A 22,236-nucleotide genomic window follows, 5' to 3' on the forward strand; every position below is an offset into this window, starting at 1 on the left:
TATTTCTGCAAGCTTCAGAATTCTTCTGAGGAATTTTATATTCCAATACAGACAAGTTCAGCTTCCTTAACACTGCAGGCCATAAACATACATTTTTAATTTTTATCAATCTAGAGTCAATTAGCCTTAAGTGAAAGAAACATAGGAAATCCATTATGCAGGTATGCCCATTAAGAGTCATCTTTTTAAAAGGTCATTTGAGACGGGGGTACAAATTGCTTCAACTGACAGTTCTACTTATAATTAATGTCAAGACACATTTTTATTCATGTTATGGCTTAGCATCTCAAGGGCTGAAGTTCTAGGCTAATGCAATTATCCTCAGCACAATATTTATAGGGAATCAATTATATGCAACTTCCTGAATTTATAGAAATCATGCTTGCATGCTCAAATAGTTGAGAGTTATTCTTGTACAATGAGGTGCCATGCATCTAGATAATTCTGACAAGTATACAGTTAGGTAGCATTCATTGTGGCATAATATTTTTTACATATTCTCGTTAATCATTTCTGTTTCTGAAATCTTAGGAATTTTGTTTTTCATTTTCTCAAGAGCTCTTTTACTTCATGAGTTTAAGAAGCAGTAAAAAGGATTATTGGAAAATGCGATTAGAAGAAAAATATAACAAAAATCTTATTTACTTGAAAACTTGCTGTTTGGAACTACTGATTTTGCCAAAATGTGACAGCAGATATGATCAGGTCATACCATGGTGCTGCTTCCTGAAGCACTGCCTGACATTCAGCCGTGGATAATTAGAGCAAGGCACACATCATGGGCAGCTGCTGAATTCTTGCTCCCTTTCCTCTTTCAATTTTAATATTGTACCAAGTTATTCCTGATTTATTTTTGTGAGTATTCCCTTTCTTCTACCATAGGATGCAGCTAGTATTTAATCAATGTTTACTTTTATCATTTTGTATGAGGGATGTCATTCACTCCCTTATTTTGACTGTCACAAACTAATGAAGTCCCATGTATACTAAACAATCTCTAGCCTGAGTTTCTAGATTGTTCCATCTTCAGAGCTCCTAGTCCATGGTACGCCACTGGCATATCAATCCTTTAAAACAGATTCATTTAAGTATCTTTCAACTTTAACCTTGATTCTGTTTTTAAGCCTTACCTATTCTTGTTTGAAGCATTGAAGAATACTCTATTTGACATTTACCCTTAAAAACACAAATACTTGCAGGATATCTCACAGATGTATCAAATAAGACAGCATGGTCCTACCCTTATGGTCTTTTCTTGGGTCTCCTTCAGAGGAGCATGGTTCTTTCGAGAATCTCTGCTATCTCTGGAAGCCAAAGAGTATATTTAACTTCTCTGAAAAGCTATATTTTACTGGAATATTTCCCTATCTTTTTCCTCATTTACCTCCCAACCTCTATTTTCTTCAATTTTGTTTAATCACTACTTAAATCTAAATCATCAAATAAAGATTAAATAATTACAACAAGCTGCAGAAATCTTACACCTTTTCAGGGACAGTGGAACTTCTTAAGCTATATCCTTGTATCTTTTCTTAAATGGCACTGTATTACAGAATAAAATTCTATTCCAAAAAGACTGGCAGAATGAGATTTATTTGAACTAAATAATAAGGAACAGTAATGAGGGAAAAATCAGAATCCTATAGAATCTTGTCTCCCAAGAGATTTGCTTCTCTGACTACCAAGAAAAAAATCCCTAGATGCATATGAAGCAGTGCAGAGCTTGCTGGTAAAGATCTGAGAACTTGTGTTGCATCGATATCAAGTCACTTAATACTGAACACACAGTGTTACTAACATGTGGGAGAGCTTGGTATTGCATCTATATTGTCACTTAACACTGAACACACAGTGTTGCTTACATATCATTGTTATTATTACGCAGCTGCACATACCCACTGTAACAGTATCCTGAACCTTTAGACGACTGCTCGTGACTAGGCTTCTGAAGTTCTGGTACACATTGCAAAGCCTCAGTTTTCTCTCCATTTCACAAATCTGCAATTTCTATTCATGTTACTTACTCTCTTCTAGCCTTAAAAAGTGTATTCCTTTTAGTCAAAGTTTATATGTATAGAATAATGGAATTAACTATAACATATAAGAATGTACCAATCTTTATAATGTATATTAAGTAAGTATCTATACTCATTTGTGGCTATTTATTAATCCATATTTTATATGCTTAACTTCATGAAAGTCCCTAGGACACATCAATGGACACAAAGATCTTATTCTCATAGATCAAATGTCTGAAGAATATAGTTAAGTCTTCAGAACTACACAATGGAATCACTGGAACTGGTGTAAATTCACTATCATATGAATTACCTTGTGGATAACTCCTAGACATTTTTATTTTTACTTTCCGAGTTGTGGCTTATTCTTTATGTAGGCTCCACTTATGATCTGACTCTGTGTGGTTTTACAATACGAACTCTTAGACCTTCACAAGCAGGGCTATTTTTACTACTATGTACACTTAATACTTTTCGTAGTAAAAATAACTGGCACAATTGTAACGCTTCGTATCATATATATCATGCCGAAGCTTACATACATGGCAACAATTATTGAAGCCAATGGTTGAGTTTAGACTATTTTATTTCAGACTTAAATTTCTTTAAAATTAAGTGCTCTCTCTTGAGAGAGAAGGAAGACTAATAAGACTGAAGAACAAAACAAACTCCTCAAAGCCTAGAGGGATAGAACTTAAAGGACTCTTGTGTTCCTTTCCTCAAGTTGTGGATGTAGAAAAGCGTTTTGTAGAAAGATTATCTTTGACCTGCTGGGCTTCATGGGTATTCTGCAGTGAGTTCCAGGACTGCAGCATTTACTAGTCTTTCATATTATAGAGAATGCCCTGCTGACCCAACTCAGTTGGTCAAAATAAATACATTAATATGTTTGATAGGAAGTAAGAAGTGGTTTTAGTAGTCTTGAATTATCTATTCAGTGATGATTAAGTAAATTTGAATGAGTTATTCATCATGGGCATGCATGCAAGCTAATCAAAGGAGATTTTCCATTTTCAAAAACCATGATATTCTCAACAGGTGCATAATATTCAGGCTTCCATCCCAATTCTTCCTCCAGTAATTTTTGTAAATTTCCTGTGTACTCAATATGTTTAAGAAATTTAAATATAGTTACTTTAGGCTGACACAAATATATGTACCCACAAGTTAGTGTCCATGGCCCTGAGGTAAAAGAATCAGAAGCTCAATAGAAATCCTTCTTGCTGTTAGACACTAGCTGTTTTTTTCTTGCCAATTATCTTTATTTCTTGAATTCACTTTGAGCTTTAAATATTTACTCATCTCATGCTCTTTAGAGGTATCAGCCTGCATTCCAGCATGCTGCTTTTTTTCTGATGGATAAACAATCAGTAGTTACTCCTTTGTTATCTCCTGTAACTAGGTTTCTGGACACTCTTCTGAGTAGCTTCCCTTGGCAGTTCTGTCAGTAACTTCCTATAAACAGTAAAACCTAAATTTTGTAGTTTTAAAACTGCCATTAGTGAAGCCGTGCACATTTTACACAGTAGCCTCCATTCCTGTGCCTTTGCACAACTGACACCAAGAAAAACAAATGCACCACAGATTAGATCTGCTGTAGTCTCCTATTTATTATGCTAAGAGGTAATAGTTACTGCCACTCATCGCGCCCCCGTGTCTGCGCTCTGTGCGCTGGCACCCAGTTCGCGAGCTTCGGGCAAGGGAGCCGGAGGTTAAAATACACAGACACACACAGATAGAGAGACAGCGACACGGGTCACCCTTGAATTCCCCAAGAACGCCCCCTTTATTGTGTTCAGGGGCAGATTATATAGAGATAGCCACGCCCCAGCCAAACCCACCAGAAACCACTCTCCTGCCATCAGGAACTCCTGAAGGTCTCGTGCTCAGAGCATCTGTAGGCACTCAGATCAGGGGATTACAAGAAATTTAGGATCTGGGGCCTCATTGCTCCCAACAAGTTACTTTAAAGATTTACTGATTTTTATTTAGGGGTGTGCTGCATAAATCTCTATAAATGTACTGTATATGCATGTTGGGTGACAGTGGAGGCCAGAAGAGGGCACTAGATCCCTAGAACTGGAGTTACAAAATGTTGGACAGTTGTGGCCACCATGTAAATGGTTGGAATGAAATCTGGGTCTCCTGAAAAGCAGCAAAGTGCAGTTAACTACTGTACCACCTTTCTGTCTCCAAAAGGCAAGACATTTTAATATTTATAAATATAATTAAAAATATTTATAAATAACTTTAAAAAATAACTGACATTTTTTTGGAAGGGAGATTTTTGATAACTGTTTCTAATTCTTCGCGACTAACAGGTCTATTTAGATCGTTCACCTGGTCTTGGTTTAGGTTTGGTATATGGTACTTATCTAAAAAAGTGTCCATTTCTTTTGCATTTTCCAGTTTTGTGGCATACAGGCTTTTGTAGTAAGATCTAATGATTCTCTGAATTTCCTCTGTGTCTGTGGTTATGTCCCCCTTTTCATTTCTGATCTTATTTATTTGCGTGTTCTCTCTCTGTCGTTTAATTAGTTTGGATAGGGGTTTGTCAATCTTGTTGATTTTCTCCGAGACCAACATTGGAGCACTGGACTGAAGTCTCACGATCCAAAGGAGGAGCAGAAGGAGAGTGAGCACGAGCAAGGAACTCAGGACGGCGAGGGGTGCACCCACACACTGAGGCAATGGGGATGATCTAGCGGGAACTCACCAAGGCCAGCTGGCCGGGGACTGAAAAAGCATGGGACAAAACCGGTCTCGCTGAACATAATGGACAATGAGGACTACTGAGAACTGAAGAACAATGGCAATGGGTTCTTGATCCTATTGCATGTAATGGCTTTGTGGGAGCCCAGGTAGTTTGGATGCTCACCTTAATAGACCTGGATGGAGGTGGGTGGTCCTTGGACCTCCCACAGGGCAGAGAAACCTGCTTGCTCTTTGGGCTGAGGAGGAAGGAAGACTTGATTGGGGGAGGGGGAGGGAACGGGAGGTGGTGGCGGGGAAGAGGCAGAAATCTTTAATAATTAAATTAATTAATTAATAAAAAAAAATAAAGTAGGGAAAAAAAAAAATAAAAAATAACTGACATGTTAGCAAAATTTTGTTTAGCATTTCAGCAATTGATATACTTTCAGGGTAATGCTGATAAATGTAGTTTGTGACTATACTTAAAAAATGCATAAAAATATGTTTTTATCCCTTTAAGTTAAAGTAAATATGCACATATATATTCATATACATGGCCAATAAATTCATGACAAATAATAAGTATGGTATCTAAATAATATGTCTACATATACGTGAATATAACCTCAGGTTTACTATCATTTTTAAAGTATAGAAGTACTATTAAAGACAAAGAGGCTGTTATCAATATTGTTGCTTCAAATTAAATTACTGGAAAAGTTAATTGATTAATTCAAACAGCTCTCTATCGGACCTAAAAGAAGTATTTTACTTCTTTCTTTACAAAATAATTTCAGTATAAAGTATAATCTGATTAAAATTCCTAAGGCAATATTTAAAGAATTATCCCCTATCTTCCATGCTTATGTGACTATTGATAAAAAGCAATCAACATTTTCCTCTAATAAAGTTAGCACTGTTTTGAGAACATTCTTTCTAGTGCACTGAAATTTGAGCATCCAGCCCTTTCTTGTCAGGGGTGTTGGACTAAGACTCCAGAAAGAAAGTCGCCCTTTGTCTAACTCACCTTTGCGTCAGACTGTAAGTTTCCTCTAGTCTGTGTTGACAGATGTTGAAAGTGCTTTGGTATCTTAGACTCTGGGTCAATGGGGCATTCTCCAGGGCAAGGCCCAATGAAGTCCCTTAAAGTGAATAACTATTTAAGAGTCATTAAAAGTAAGCCACAGTAGTAGCGGAACACTTTACAACATAAGCCTACCTAATCTAAGTTGACGAATGCATGCCCTGGCAGAAAGAGACTATCAAAATACATACAAGCTATGATTTTAATTTCTAAGTATCGAAGCATCATGAATATCCACCAGATAAAAAATAATGTATTATAGCTCAAGACAAAAATATTACCCCATGCTTACCAAACATCACCACTAACTGACCCAATAAATATGGTTGCTCTGGTATGCAAGTCTAGAAAATCGGAGATTTTGTTCCCACGACTAAACCTGCAGCTCTTCTGAAAACCCAAAGTAGTACCTACTTTCAAGCAAGTGTGTCACATAGACAAGGCGTTCATTAAAAGTACATCAAGGGCCAGAGAGAAGCCTAACTTTCTGCTTTTGATTTTTATTTCTAGTGTTCTTTCCTATTTTTATTTTTGCCCTTTACCTTAGCCCTTTCATGAAAAGGAGCATAAAATCGAAGATTGAAATTGCACTAGCAAAGTCACTGAGCCTTTAAATCTCTATTGGGATAATAGTATTTGGTGACATTAGCTTTAGACTCATCTCTGTGTGCTGCTGACCATGTCTGTAAAAATTCCCCATTTTTTAGAGGACTTTCCTTTGAAAAGATCTCTCCTGATATTCCAACTATCTTATCCCACTGTCAGACACTAACACTATTGTTTGTCACTCGGAATTTCTCCTTCCACAGGTAATATGGCACTTTGGAAATATTTTTTTTCCAATCTAAAGTGTGTGATCATTTTGTGTCAGTGTGGAAATGGCTTCAGGGTAACATCTAAGCTTGAATCAGTTTTTAATCTTTTCTATTTCTTTTAATTTCTTTTAGGCAGAGGCAGATTCTCTTTCAAATCCCACCTGCAGTGAAAATGTTACAGAAGATGGAATGGAAGATAATGAACTGAAGTGAGCCACAATGGTCTGTTGACCTTTGACCTCAAGTGTCTGTTATTAAAGAATGTATCTTTTGATAAGAAAATTAATTTCTCACTCCTCTCAAAGGAGAAAACTAACAAGACTGAGTTAATTGACAAGTTGTTTCTAATATATGGATACAGTCAATAAAAACTATTGGAAATACTAAAGGGTTAATTTTGATAAAGGTGATGCATCTGAAATGTTAGAAAGGAGAGCAGCTGATAGAACGATTAGACCTTCTGTGATGTAGCGAGATTAGAATGTAGCAATTCCAGAACTTAGTTATCTTGGGACTGTTTTGCCCTCCCTTAATAGTCATTGATGGTTTGCTTCTCTGTTTGTTACCTAATATCTTGTTACAATCAGATAAATCCTTTGAACTAATTTTCACCAGCCAATAGCCTAAGAATGCTGTCTGACAGCATCTGATGGCTTAGCTTAGATACCTTACTTTTTTTTGACCCACCCACCTGATTGTACCTACTGTACATTAAAAATATATATCTTGATTTGTGGTTTATTTGTTATGCTCTTATACATCTCTATGGACCTGCTCTCATATTAGAACATTTATTTTGGAAAACATGCATTGATGTTCTCAGACCATAGTCACATATGTTTGGCTCTAGAATAGACTCATAACCCCTTAAAGGAGCATTGTGTTTGTTCATCAACAATGTAACAACGTGATATTATAACTCTATGTTTAATCATCCTAATTTTTTCCATATGACTCTTTTCTCTTTCTTTTATTTTTTATTATTTTTTTTTTGGATTTTTGAGACAGGGCTTTTCTGTAGCTTTGGTACCTGACCTGGAACTAGCTCCTGTAGACCAGACTGGCCTCGAACTCACAGAGATCTTCCTGCCTCTGCCTCCCAAGTGCTAGGAATAAAGGTGTGCGCCACCACCACCCAGCTTTTTCCATATGACTCTTAAAGACAGTAAAATCTCCAAAGACTCAATAGTGTCTTGTGTGTTAATGATTTAATTGAGTGCTACAAAACACTGAGTAGTTTATGATAGAAAGGTCATAGTTAAGTAAAGTTTACAGCAAAATTAGAGAGATAAACATTCAGTCAGCTCCAATCCCTAACCTTGTGAAGAACAGAGAGCCTGGAGGTTAAATTGCTTACCAATGTCCTGTGGTTTAAGCAATTGTTTTACAAATAATAAAACCAACAAATAATAAGGTTTGGAGAGACTGTCAACACACCCAGAAGTTCCTATCATGTGATGCATCCCAAATGAACACAGAAAAGGTGTCTCAGCCCCTCCCCCTCATCTGTATCCTTCACAGTATTTTCCATCATAAACAATGAAAACCAAGAGTGCTTCCCTGAGTTGTGTCAAATTGGTTTAACTTAAGGAATGGGATATAGGAGCCCTAATTTATTGCATGATAAGTCAGACAGATGAGCCAATAACCAGGTACTTATGATCGCTATCTGGAGTGAGGAAGTAGATCCATCTTAGACAGTAAGCCTTTAACCTGTGGCATGTGACTATATGAACTGAGGACACATAGGTAGTGTCCAATCACAGAAGTATTAACCAATGGGTGGAGAGAAAACCCCACACATTTTTAAGATCACATACATCTTCATTGTTCTTTTGTACTGCAAGAACAATGGAAAGTAATATTTTTCTTATAGGATGAAATGTGAATTTATATATTCTGGAACACATATATTACAAGTTGCTAAGTTATGCTATCATTAAAATGTCCCCCAAAATATTGGATTATAAGAGTAATCATTTCTTAGTAATAAATATTTACTTCGGACTGATGTCAGTTTATTTCCCTTCTCCTCTGTTTCCAGGACCCAGATTGAAGAAGTCTCTCTAAAAGAGGAAAATGAGATGGTCATATTGTACTCAGGTTCAGAAACTCCATTGAAGAGGCTGTGACACTTCTGCTGTCTTTACCAATGTCACTCAAAGCCAAGTACACTCCATCACATGTGTACTCTACCATAGACATGAGCATAGCACGACAGATACGTGTACTCCACCTCAGTCATGTGTAATCCACCACAACCATCTGTATACCACCACTGTTATTGTGGTATAACAATATATATATATTTATTGTGCCCAGATTACGGCCCCAGAGAGAGACCACCAGAGAGGCCCAGACTCTAATAAGCAAGGTTTAATCAGCATAATACAAACATGTTTGGAACTCATCTCCATCCCTGTTGTAGTGAGGTAGAGAGCAGTTGTATCTCCTCTGTGGGGTTTGCTTTTAAAGGCATAACTACAAAGAGGCTTTTTAAAGCTGCTTTGGCATGGGTGCGAGGACTTTCGCTCCCTCCCATCCTGCTAAGTCAGCTTTTCCCTTGTTCTTAGAGCAAGGCCACCTTTCCTGAGTTAGGCTATCTTTATTAGCCTGTACTAGGTGGCTGACTGGGCTGAGCTAAGTGACCTTGTGCTCAGAATCTCCTGGGTGGGAGAGGGGAAGGCCACCATCTTCCTGGGAAAACATTCTGCTAGGAGATTTCTTCTCACCCCTTTGAGAATAAGGGGTGAGGGTCCTACAGTATACTCTACCAGAGGCATGTATACAATACTACAGCCATTTGTAAATCCACCATAGGAAATGCTTTCTGTCACACACTTATGCTGTATTTTAAAATGAGGAAAAGAACAATGGGAAATAATATCATTCTGATCATAAATATTTGAATTAAGCATCATAAAATTAATATAAGCATTTCCCCCATTTTTTAATGAAAAATGTAGCTTAAAACTAACGTCTCAAAGTCTACCTATCTTTCAGAAATGTACAAAACATAGTATCTATCTCACTTCTTCTGTGGTGTATTCAAGTGCAAGATGTCCTTTCCTACATCATCTCAAAGTGGCAGGTCTGGCCTCATTCTCTGAGGGCTCCTGCTTGGTAGTCATATTAGTTCAAAAGATGTGTTTCTATATCATCCACTTTTATTGGTGAGACCCTAGGTGCTTCTACTGTGTGTTAAAACTCATTGGGATATGTGCTGTAATGGTCTTGTACTCAGAGAGCTGCCTCAAGTAAAAGGCTGACTATGTAACAGATAAATCAGTCACTTTAAATAAATCAGTCTTTAGAAAGGATGGAATTTGAGTGAGTGCTCGAGCAATGAGAGAGTTGGTTTTCAAGCAGCTTTGGTCAGAAGCTCACATTGTACAGCAGTGTCTGGGACATCTTTGTGGTTATCGTGGTAATATATCTAAGCCTTCTCTTTATCTTAAGTAATCCAGCTCCCTAGAAAGACAATGCTGGGACTCTGAAAGAAGAAAAAAAAAATCGGCTAAATAAGAGCTTACAGTGACATTTATATAATTGCCCCAGTCAGAACTCATTTCCAGCTCCCATGTGGGAGCTTTCTTCAGTGCTGTAGCTAGGAGACAGGGAAGGCAAAGCGCTGCTTCAGTGTGGTGCCAACCTTATGAACTATTCATGCTTAAAAGAAAGCATTCCAGCCAGGAAGCTGGAACTTACAGCCACAAAGATGTACCGCCTAAGCTCACAATTACTTTTAAAAGATAATTAAAGGAACCTGCTGAGGGACTTGAGTAGGCTTGAACATGGCAAACATTGCAGAGAGCTTTTGCCCTTTTAAGCCTTTAATAAAAACCGTTACATCCTAAAGCTAAACCTCAAGGTCCATTCCCTTATTAGGCTACTGACCCATTCCTGGGACAAAACGTCAGAAGTCCAACAATCAAAATTTCTTATTTGCCTAATATGTCCAGTCGGGATTTACCAACTCACCCTAGCTCATTCCCCATTTTCCCCTTAAAATCTGACTCCTGCAGAAGCAAACACTCCTTCTTCAGCTTGCTACCTTGTGCTTGCTGCTGCTGTTGCTGACTGCCTTTTCAGTCACAGCCATGCTGTTGTCTCCCTACTGCTTGACCCTCCAGGGTAAAACATCCCTTTTGTGCTGAGAATTTGGTGGCTGGATGTGTCCTGGACTAATTCCAAGGGGGCAGATCTTCTTCACACCTGCCAGTAGAGATCAAATGACCTCCGCTTGGATTCAGATTTGTATACAGTCGAATTTTCCACATCTTTTCCATTTGATTTCTTATAGATACATCCAACACTGTGTTTTAAGTGGGCTTTTAATCTGAAAATTCATTTGTGTTAAGTACTGTAGAACACACATCCCTCTCTGAAGCCAGCTAAAACACTTCGCATTTAGTAAGACTTGGCTGCAAGCCAGTGCAATTAATTGCTAATTGCAAGTCTAAGGACCTCTTCTCCTTTTTTCTAATCAGTAGTGTGGGTGTTTGAATAAGAATAGCCCATATATTTGAGTGCATGGTTACCAAGGAGTGGCACTATTTAAAAGGATTAGGATGACTGGGATGTGTGGGCTTTTTGGAGTAGGTACAGTCTTGTTGGAGGAAAAGGTTGGGTTTTGAAGTCTCAAAAGTTCATGTCAAGCCCATTGCTGCTCTCTCTTCTGGCCAATCAGAATGTAGCTCTCAGCGACTGCTTCACCACCTGCATACATGCTACCATGCTCCCCAACATGATAGACTAAACTTCTTAAAGTGCACGCAAAACCCAAATTAAATGTTTTCTTTGAAAATTGTTATCACGCTCATGATGTCTCTTCACAACAATGGAATACTGACTAAATCAAATAATGACTTATTTACTAGTAACCTCAATCCTTCGCAGGCGTCGAAGCTGTCCTTGCTCTGTTCTCTCTCCTCCATACTCCTTCCTCTTCCCTCATCATTTTTCACCATTCTCTTCGCTTCCTCAGTGTGGGTCCTGGAGACAGAACTCAAGTTAACAGTTAGAAGGTAGATGCATCTTAGCCTGGTGAGCCATCTAGTCAGCTCTGATGTTATTCCATACAGCTTTTAAAAAATTTGTCTTACATGCCCCTCCCTACCACATAAATCCTTTTGTTCCATGGCTCTTGCAGAAATAGAGTTCTATTTTCTTTTGGCTCCTTTATTCCCAACATCTTTTGGAAAGTGCTTTCTCACCTATTGATGCTTATGATGTAACCTAGATCCTCAGGTCAACGGAAAACTTTCCCGGGGTCTAATCAAGCCAACTTAGAGGTAGATTTTTTTTCTGTGCCCCTTCAAAAAAAAAAAAAAAGAAAGAAAGAAAGAAAGAAAGAAAGAAAGAAAGAAAGAAAGAAACCTGTAATCTTTAAGAAAAACAGACATCCTGTGCTTCTGATCTGGTGACTTATCACACTCATTAAGTCAGTCAAGTGGTTAATTGCTCAAGGCATACTTTGCTGCTCCTGGATGAATTACACCAACTTATCAGGGTCCATAATCAGGAAAAAAGTTTACATTTTCAAAGGTTTAATGCCATGATCAGACAAAGTGTATAAGAACAAGCTTATGACCATATGCTTTTTATTCTCTGCTGACTGTCATTTGAGATGCAAGTGGTTTGGTACTTTTTCTTCATTATTGTTATATATGTTATATGTAGACTACTCCATGAACCAGTGGTTCCATAACACATATTGTGGTATGAGTAATGAGAATAATGCAAAAAGGATGTTATAATACCTTTCAAAACTAGAATCTAGCATTTACCAAGAAGTCTTGAAAATAGTGCAAGAAGCTTAAATCCATTTTTATTACATTGATTTTTCACAGCCATTGGACAAGAGAACTATTATTATCTTTATTTCCACTGATAAAAATTAAGCCTCTAAAAGTCTTAGTGTTAAATCAACTTGTTGATATAAATTATAGAAATAAATCTTATATATTGTTACTGTTTTTTATCAAATATGTGTAGATAGAAGATAGTAAGTAGTAATTTAAATTCAATTTTCAGTGAGCAAGAAAGAAATGGTTACTACTGTGAGGCATGCTTCTTTTCTGATTGATATGCAAGTTAACATTCAGAAAGGGTGTGTCAACATTCTTACAGATAAATATAAACAAGAGTATCTGTTCAGTTCCCTCACCTATATTCCTCAAAGTAACCTTTGGACACTTTATGAAACACATTTGGAACTTTACGGTCATGTTTCACTTAAAAATTTAAAAATTGTTTTACCATATGCACGTCTGTGTATATGCAGAGATATTCACACATGTTTTAGGTAATCCATTACATTCTTTGCTTCTAGAATTAAATAAGTAAAATTCAGTTTGGTTCATAAGAAATAAACTGAAATATTGGTGAAATGATAAATGAGAAAAGCTTATAAGTAAATACAAGAAGTCTGCTCAAATTACCATAATCAGAAAGTCATATAGGTTTTATTCTCATCCTCTCTTAACCCATAAACCCATCTTCTTCTTGCTCTACCCCATCTACCTATCTACAATTGAAATAAACCTCTTTCTTCTTTCTATGACACGAATAACATCTGAGACCAATAATCTGGGCTTCTTGTCCCCTGATTGCTTCAAAAAACCACATGTCTCCACAAGTGAATCCTTAGCCATACAAAATTACTGCTGCTGAAGTTCCAAGCTGAAGTTTTCACCCTTCTGCTAGGACAAAATCTAGTGTCAATACATGAGACATTCTCTGTCTGCTCTGAGTTGAATTCTCATCTGAGAATTTTCTATATTCATTTTATATTAAAGGTTCTTAAAGGGAACTTCTGACCTATATGATAAGAAAAAAACATGTATTATCACAACCTCTATGATATTATCAAAAGCATTTTTGAGATGTTAACATGCGGGTTGCCTAAAAAATACTGACAGTTCTTTCAGAAAATGTCAGATGAGCAAGCTAAGTTGTAGATTTTGAACTAAAGTGACAAGCCTTATGGTTTTCAAATCTGTCTCACTGACCCTTGAATTGATGCCTTTGAACTCTAAGGAATATTTCACTTTTCCTCTTTGGTCCTCTTCAATTTAAGCTGACATGCCTGAAGATATTATACCACAGTCTCTTTGCTCTTTTTCTTCCATTTTATTATTTGAGAACCAGTTAAATGTTGGTTGGTGATGGAACAATTGAAATAATTTCCTTCTCTGAGAACAAAAAGGCCATGGACTTTCCTCATCTTCCTGCCTTTTCAGATGAGAATCAAGGTTCTCAGTGTTCTGTCAAATCAAGCACAAATCACTGACTTGTATTTAATTTTTCTGTGGAAGAAAGTGTTCTTGCCATGTAATGGCAACTTCTTTTTTTTCTCATAAGTATCAGGAATCTAGGGAAATTCATGTACAAATGTGAAAGTTAAATCAATTAGATTTCAGATGTGCCAAGAAATACAGCAATAACCATGACAGCCAAATGGTGGTGGTGCATGCCTTTAGGACAAGATAGGAGGATGTCTGAGTTTGAGGCCAGACAGGTCTACATAGTAAGTTTCTGGAGAGCCAGGGATACACACAGTAACCTTATATCAAAACAAAAAAGACGAAAGAAAGAAAGAAAGAAAGAAAGAAAGAAAGAAAGGAAGGAAGGAAGGAAGGAAGGAAGGAAGGAAGGAAAAAGAAAGAACATATACTAAGAAAAACTGTAAGAAATTTCATAAAATTTTCTTCTTGCAATATGTTTTAGTTAAGTATGATACACACACACACACACACACACATATATAATAGAAAAGAAAATACAAAGATTCTACCCCCTCTTCTCCTTAGTGTTGTTAATTAATAGTGATATGTAAAAATCTAAAAATGCATTTAAGCTGGCCCTTTTTTCTACTTCCTGATATATTAGCCCCTTCTCAGTTTTAAGGACAGATCATTGCTAAATGTAAACGTCTTCAGTTTAATTCTCAAGTGTTCTAGATGCATTGAATATGACTGTAAAAAATAACTTGAAGTCATTTCAACCTTGCTTTTCAATTAAATCAATATTAATAACCTAAGCAATTTTTGACATTTATTTTTATCTTAATGGAACATTCTTTAACACGATAACATCAATAACAAGCATCAACCATGCTTTGTTATGTAGGTTCCAATCATCCCCTGTGTCACAGGAAGACTTTCTGTGACAGAAAAGAGTGATTCGTTCATAGTAATAAGAAGGCCAGTTGAAACCTGACTTACTTTCCCTTCTTCAGTGTAAAAGTGATACTTTTACAGCAAATGTGAACTGGGGTTTGTTTCAATATCAATTTTCTACAAGTTAGAATCACATGACTAGGCAACATCCCCTGAAAAACTGTCCTAATTGCTTAGATTGATATTAGAAGGTAGGTTCCAATTGAAGGTGGTAATTTCAGGTAGCAGGCAATATTTTAAAAAATGGGCGTGGTATTCTGAAATGAAACTGATCTCGCCGGTTGTGGTGGCGCACGCCGGTAGGATTTGCTGAAGGAGGCAGAGGCAGGAGGATCACGAGTTCGAGGCCAGCGTGGGCTACACATTTTAAAGCCGGGCGGTGGTGGCGCACGCCTTTAATCCCAGCACTTGGGAGGCAGAGGCAGGCGGATCTCTGTGAGTTCGAGACCAGCCTGGTCTACAAGAGCTAGTTCCAGGACAGGCTCCAAAACCACAGAGAAACCCTGTCTCGAAAAACCAAAAAAAAAAAAAAAAAGAAACTGATCTCACTTGCTACCTTGGCCTTCTCTCTGGCCTCCTAGTTAATGGGCATGCTACTGCGGCTGCTGTTGCTTTTCCCTTTGCTGATAGCAGTGGCACTGTGACTAAGCTATTATAGTGGAATAGGAAAACATGCTCTCAGGGACCTTCTAGGGTTCCCAGGGACAGATTAGGACTACTGAGGCACCTCACCTTTTGGACCATATTCTCACACTCCAGTGAGAGATATCTATTCTGGAATGACTTTAATCATTGAGACACCAAGCTTCAGGGACTAAGTATCATGTCCTCAAAGGCTCGGGGGAGATTTTAATATTGTTATTATTATAAAAAAGTCCTCTGTCTCTCTGATTCTCCCCTGTCTCTGTCTCTCTTTCACACAAACACAGGCACATACACACACAGGTGACAAATAGACAGACCGATGAATTATACATATATATATATATATACATATATATGATAGATATAGAGATAGAGATATAGACATTAGATATAGATATATGTATTTCTTCATTGTTTTACCTATTCCTCTAAAGAGCCTGACTAAAACATTACTTTAGAAAAGATACTTATTCCTATAAAATTCTACGTTCCTATTTAATCGATCATGTTTGCTAAAATGTCTTTTCTTAACCAATTCTTGTATCTAGAGGACTACTGTGACTAATGAGCTAGCATAACATTTCCTAAAACACTAACTACAGACTTCTAGCATGTGCCTGTCTGAGAGTATTTACTCAGAGGCAGTACGGTTTCATATTCCATAGGAGGCATGGGAGAAAAGAAGACAACCAGTGGAGAGACAGTCATGGAGTTCACCAAGGTCAGCTGGCTGTGTGTTTTCTTTCACTTGAACTTGAGATAGCTCTGAGCATCTCATCTGATTTGTGCTTTATTTTCAACAATATTTCAGGAAAAACTGTACATCAAACTGAGGGCAAAGACAATAAACTACATTTTTTATTCCTCAATCCTTCCTTAGACACAAAGCTGTAGGAAGGTTAGATAATCTAGAATGACAGAGGAGAAAGTTTATTTTATAGAAGGAAGATTTCAAGAGTGTTATTTGGAAGAAAAAATAGACAGCAAATATTCTGAGGTCTCAAATCTAAAGACAGTCTTATAACCTGAAGTCTACCCTGACCTTGATCCAGCCACAGTGTTCTGACAAGACGCGAAGCTCTTTTAGTATCCTTTATTATCTAAACTTGTGGTAGACTTGAAAACGAAATCATTAATAGACATAATATTTTTCTGAATATTCAAATATTCTCTCCTGGCACTGCTGCTGGAAAACAGGTTGTCCACAAGAGGTGATATTGCACCACTCTATTTCATCTTCCTGGGTTCTTTATCTGGTCAATAGGGACTAGAACTAAAGGGAAAAGATGCTTTGTTTTTCTGCTGTTAGGTACTAGATGATACAACTACCAAATACAGAGTGACTGAAAGTAAGAAAAATATAAAAAATAAGGAAGATGGCCTCCTATGATCTCTTTGTAATAAAACTTGTAAATATTTGGCTTCCTACCTTTCTCTTAAAAGCTTATGCTGCATCTCTTTCCTCATGCTTTTCTTTTTATACAACCAAAGAAAATTGACATTCCCATATTGAGCAGCACAAAACTGTGATACAGAAAGCTGTTGTAGGTCCCTCAGGACATGAAGGCATTGTCCTTAAAGAGCTCTGAATTTAGATAAGAAAACAAAATATAAAGAAACATGTATTAGCAAGAGGTGAAAAGCTCCTAGTAGGTAGCTGTGATGTTGATTAGGCCCTGCTGATTATCTAAAGTCTGATTGTAAGTGGCTGTGGAGAACCATCAAAAGTTCCACACTCTCTGCACTGTCATAGAACAGGAACTAACAGAACACAGATTCAAATGTGACTCTGTGAAAGTCAATGATTGTGCTCTTCAAAAAGCTGCAATCAAGCAAAGGACTCTATTTTGTAAAAAGGAAAATAAATATCTGGAAAACTGCTAAGAGAGCATTGGCCCCTAAGGGGGTGAGGGGAAGACAGGATCATGACTTTGTAATGCCTGTTTATTGAGCTATTTAGAGCAAAAAAAAAATGCCTATATTATCTTTCATATAGCTTGGGGATCATACACAGGATTTAGTAAAGTATCTATGCTGTGGAACTTAGTGTGGGTAACACTGAGAGTGTGGATGCAGTGCTTTTGAGATAGAACGATGAGTACTGAGCACTATCAGGAAAACTGAACCTTAGCCTTGTGGGACAGAATCAGTGATGGAATTGCCAGTGTGCAGGCCTCTGTGGCTGTGTAATTGCTGTGATAGGACACACTCAAAAGGCATGAGTTAGAGTGACTGCCCTTGGTCTGAGGGATATTTGTCTGTCACAGAGCCCAGTTTTTTTTTTCTGCTATGGCCACAGTCTGAGGTTACCTAGCAGTAAAATGAGGTAGAATTTAAACTGTAAACCTATCATGATGTCCATGTTGAAAAGGCACCAGAAGCAATTTAGAATGATTAACATGAAACTGCACATATTAAAAGAACAGAAGTACATTGGCAAAGTGCTAAATTGGGGATTAATAATAAGTTAGAGTCATCAAAACATAAAGAAACAATATAAAGAGTGCAACATAAATAAAACAACCAAAGCTGTGAGGCCACAGTAGAAATGACTTTCATATAAATATGGAGAGCTACAGTGCTAACATATACTAAACCTATAGGAAGAACAAGGCATGAGAAAAATATATAAAATATAATAAGAACAGAATCATATTTCATTAATTTGACAATTATAAATCATACTAAAAGCTAAGGAATTACCAAGTAATTAGAAATAGAGGATGAGTGGACAACAAAGGACACTAGCTTGATCACAAGACATCGTAGCACAACTTGTTTTTACCTAACACAATACAAATTTAAAGGGACTATGAAGCTGAGAGATGCTGAGATAATGAGATTATGTTTTCTAATGGAAGGGTTCTCATTTATGTCAGTTAATGTGTTGAACTCAGAATGTTTCAATGAAAATTCTTAAAAATAATTATTCTCATTGAATTACTAATAATTTTATATTTAAATAGTTTCTTATTTACTGATATCTCTAACAGGGACTTTCCTATCACTAAGTCAAAATGAGAACATTGTGTTGTGTCTAAGTCACTTTCTGTTGTAGGGAGCTGTGGGCTGCGTTCCTGCCACCCAGCTCCCAGCCGCCTGGGTAGCTTATGCCCCGAAATAACAACACACAAACTGTATTCTTTTAAACACTGCCTGGCCCATTATATCTAGCCTCTTCTAGGCTAATTCTCACGTATTAATTTAGCCCATTTCTAATAATCTGCGTAGCACCACTAGGTGCGCTTACCAGGAAAGATTCAGCATGTCTGACCTGGCGGCTGGCTGCATCGTGTCTGGCTCTGAGAGGAGCTGCCCTGAATCTGAGCTCACTTCCTCTTCCTCCCACCATTCTGTTCTGTTTACTCCACCCACCTATGTTCTAACCCATGAGGTCAAGCAGTTTTTTTATTAGTTAACCAATGACCTTCCTCCATCAACTGTCTCTAGATCATCAGATTTCCTCTATTGCCTGTTCCTCTCCTCAAAGAGTAACCAGCTTTCTTTACAAAGTACATTCACGCACAACTTTCTTTCTCCAAGCTCTAGCCAAGAAAACTGTTACAATGTTTGTGGCACATAGACTAGACTATTAATTTGCATTTTTAATTCTATTAGTTATTAAAACATTAATCAGAATTTTAAAAGCTTTATTTACTAATAATATTTATCATGACTCAGTACTATACAAATACAAATTTGCACTTGCAAATATAATTTCATATTGTAGTATTCTTTGAAGTATAACATTTAGCCAATAAATGTGGAAACTTAAGATCATGATTAATGTAACTAGCTGAACAAAGGTCCCAGTCTAATCAACTAACTGTCTCTGACTATCTTTTCTGTCTCCTGACCATCTATGTAGGTTGTATGAAGTCAAACATGGCTCCTTTCCATGATGTTATATAAGTATTTCAAAATTTGAGTTTCCTTTCTTTTGCAGATTTTTCACAGCCAAGATATTTTTCTCTTGAACCTTACTGTTTTTTTTTTATATATAACATGTCTAGCAAATAGGTAGAGTAGAAATCTGAGTGTATTAGAACAATATCCTGGTATGATATAGCTACAGAAACTAGTTTAGTGACTTTTTTCTTCCTCCACTTTTCAGCATATCATCAAGTAACAGACACACTTTTAATAATTTAACATGAAGACCTTTACTCAACTCCATTGTATTAAGCAGTAGTTAGTAAGTACTTTTCAGTATTGACTCAGAATATTAACTTTTTGATTCACCAATTTAAAAAGACACTGACTAGCAGATTGAATAAGAACATGGGATCAGCATTTTACAACTTCAAAAAAATAAAGAAAAAAGAAAAAAAAAACACCAAGAGCATATACTAACTAAGGTAAATGCTGGGTAAAGGTTTACTTGAAGCCACTGGAAACAGGAAGCATGCAAAAAAAGCTATTCTAATATGTAGGAAGAGATCAAATAAAACTAGTCATAAAAGGTAAGGAACCTGACCTCATGTCATCAAATAATAAGACAAAAATCTTAGCACAGACTTCTTGATGAACAGTTAAAATTTTGTCATCTTCTAAACCTTGCATCTAGGTAGATTGTAATCAAAAATGTTTAAAGGTTTAGACTTACTATCCAGGATTGTCATTTTCTAGGTCTTTTTGGATTCTTTTAAATCTAACCACATATAATGGGGTATTTATTTGTTTTAGGGCCCCTTAAGGCCATCATGTTTATCTAATGGGGAACATCATTTCTCATAAAATTGAAGGTTTGGAGCAAGAAAGAGAGTTGCCATTTTAATTGGCAAATTTTGAGATAGAGTAACAGTTTAGAAATTTGTGGTAAGTCAGACATCACCAAAAGGAAAAGAAATTATCCAGGTCAAAGATCTTTCATCCCCACTCTCCTGGAAAATTTTATGACAACTTGACATAGATAGAGTTATCTGAAAGGAAGGAGCCTCAGTTGAGAAAATGCCTCCATAAGATCCAGCTGTAGGGCATTTTGTTAAATAGTGACTGATGAAGCATTTTTCAGCCCATTGTGAATGATGTCATCCCTGGGCTCGTGGTTTGGAGTACTGTGGGAAAGCAGGTTAAGCAAGTCATGGGGATCAAGCCAATGAAAAGCACCCATCCATTGCCTCTGAATCGGATCCTGTCTTCAGGTTCCTGCTTTGTTTAAATCCCTGTACTGACTTACTTTGATAATGAACAGTCCACTGATGATTTTGTGTAACAAATCGACACAGCTATAGAGTCATCAGAGGAAGGAGCCTTAGCTGTGGAAATGATTCCATGAGATCCAGCTGTAAAGTATTTTATCATTTAGTGATAGATGGGGGAGAGTTGAGCCCTTGGTGAATGATGCCATCCCTGGGCTGTTGATCCTGGGTTCTATAAGAAGGTGGGCTGAGCAAGCCAGTAAGCAGCTTCCCCGCATGACTTCTGCATCAGTTCCTCTTTCTGGTATCCTGCCCTGTCTGAGTTTCTGTACTGACTTCCTTCATTGATGGACTGATGTGGGATGCATATGTTTTGCTTTTATTGGTTGATGAATAAAGCTCTTTTGACCAATGGACAGGAAAAATATAGCTAGGCATAAAGTCCAAGAAAGGTTAGAGGGAGAGAGAAGGCAAAGTCAGGGAGATGCTATGTAGCCACCCTAGAAGAGAGATGCTAAGAGCAGCCTAAGGAAAAAGATGCCAGAACAGAGCTAATGCCACAGCCATGTGGTTTTACATAGATTAGTAGAAATGGGTTAATTTATATAAGAGAGAGTTAGCCAGTAAGAAGCCTAAGCCATTAGCCAAACAATTATATTTAATATGTTAGTCTTTGAGTGGTTATTTCATAAGCGGCTGTAGGAATTCAGAGGGTGGAGAGAAACCAGTCATGTGGGACTGGACTAGATGGAGAAAAGTCCTATCTACAATGGACAGCACTGTTGAAGTATAAGCCTAATAAACCCTATCCTGACCAATGTACTCTTTGGTCATGATGTTTTGTCTCAGCAAAAGAAACAGTAATTGAGACAAATGATGATATGGGAGTGTAAGCCAAATAAACTATTTCCTCCCCAACTTGCTTTTGGTCAACATTTTTCATTGCAGTAGTAGTAACCCTAACTAAGACAATCAACATGTAAACTAACATGAAACTACATTAGAGAGATGTGGGTATGTTTCAGCTTGTAAAAATCAATAACTGTTATTGGCCATATAAATAAACTCAAAAAAATAACCACATATTATGTGTTCATTAGGCACAGTAAAGGTCATTGAACAAATCAGCATCTCATCATAACAGCCATGAAAAGAGCAGGCTTGAAGGGATTATATCTTAACTGAATAAAAGTAATATATGGCAAACCAATAGTCAATATCAGCCTATATGGAGAAAAAAAGTTTTCACTAAGTTCAGGAACCAAACAAAGTCATTCCCTCTTAATTCCTATTCAATATAATTTGAAGCTATAGATAAAGAAAGAAAATAGGAAATATACAAATAGCAAAAGAGAAACTCAAAGTATCCCTACTTTCAGATTGCATGATTAGAAATATGTGAAACCCTATGGCCTCCATTAATATATACTTAAATCTGAAAATCACTTTAAGAAAATTAGCAGAATAAAAAAGGTAAATATAAAAATAAGCACCCTTCCTATGTCCTAATGACAGTCATACTGAAAAGAAATATCAGAATAACTATTCCATTCACAATATCTTGGGAGAGGTTTGAAGGGGATGGGGACAGGCAGGGAGGGAAGCAGAAAAAATGTAGAGCTCAATAAAAATTAATAAAAACAATAAAAATAAACT

The sequence above is a fragment of the Chionomys nivalis genome, chromosome 22 (genome assembly GCF_950005125.1).
Source record: "Chionomys nivalis chromosome 22, mChiNiv1.1, whole genome shotgun sequence".
Classification (NCBI taxonomy): domain Eukaryota; kingdom Metazoa; phylum Chordata; class Mammalia; order Rodentia; family Cricetidae; genus Chionomys; species Chionomys nivalis.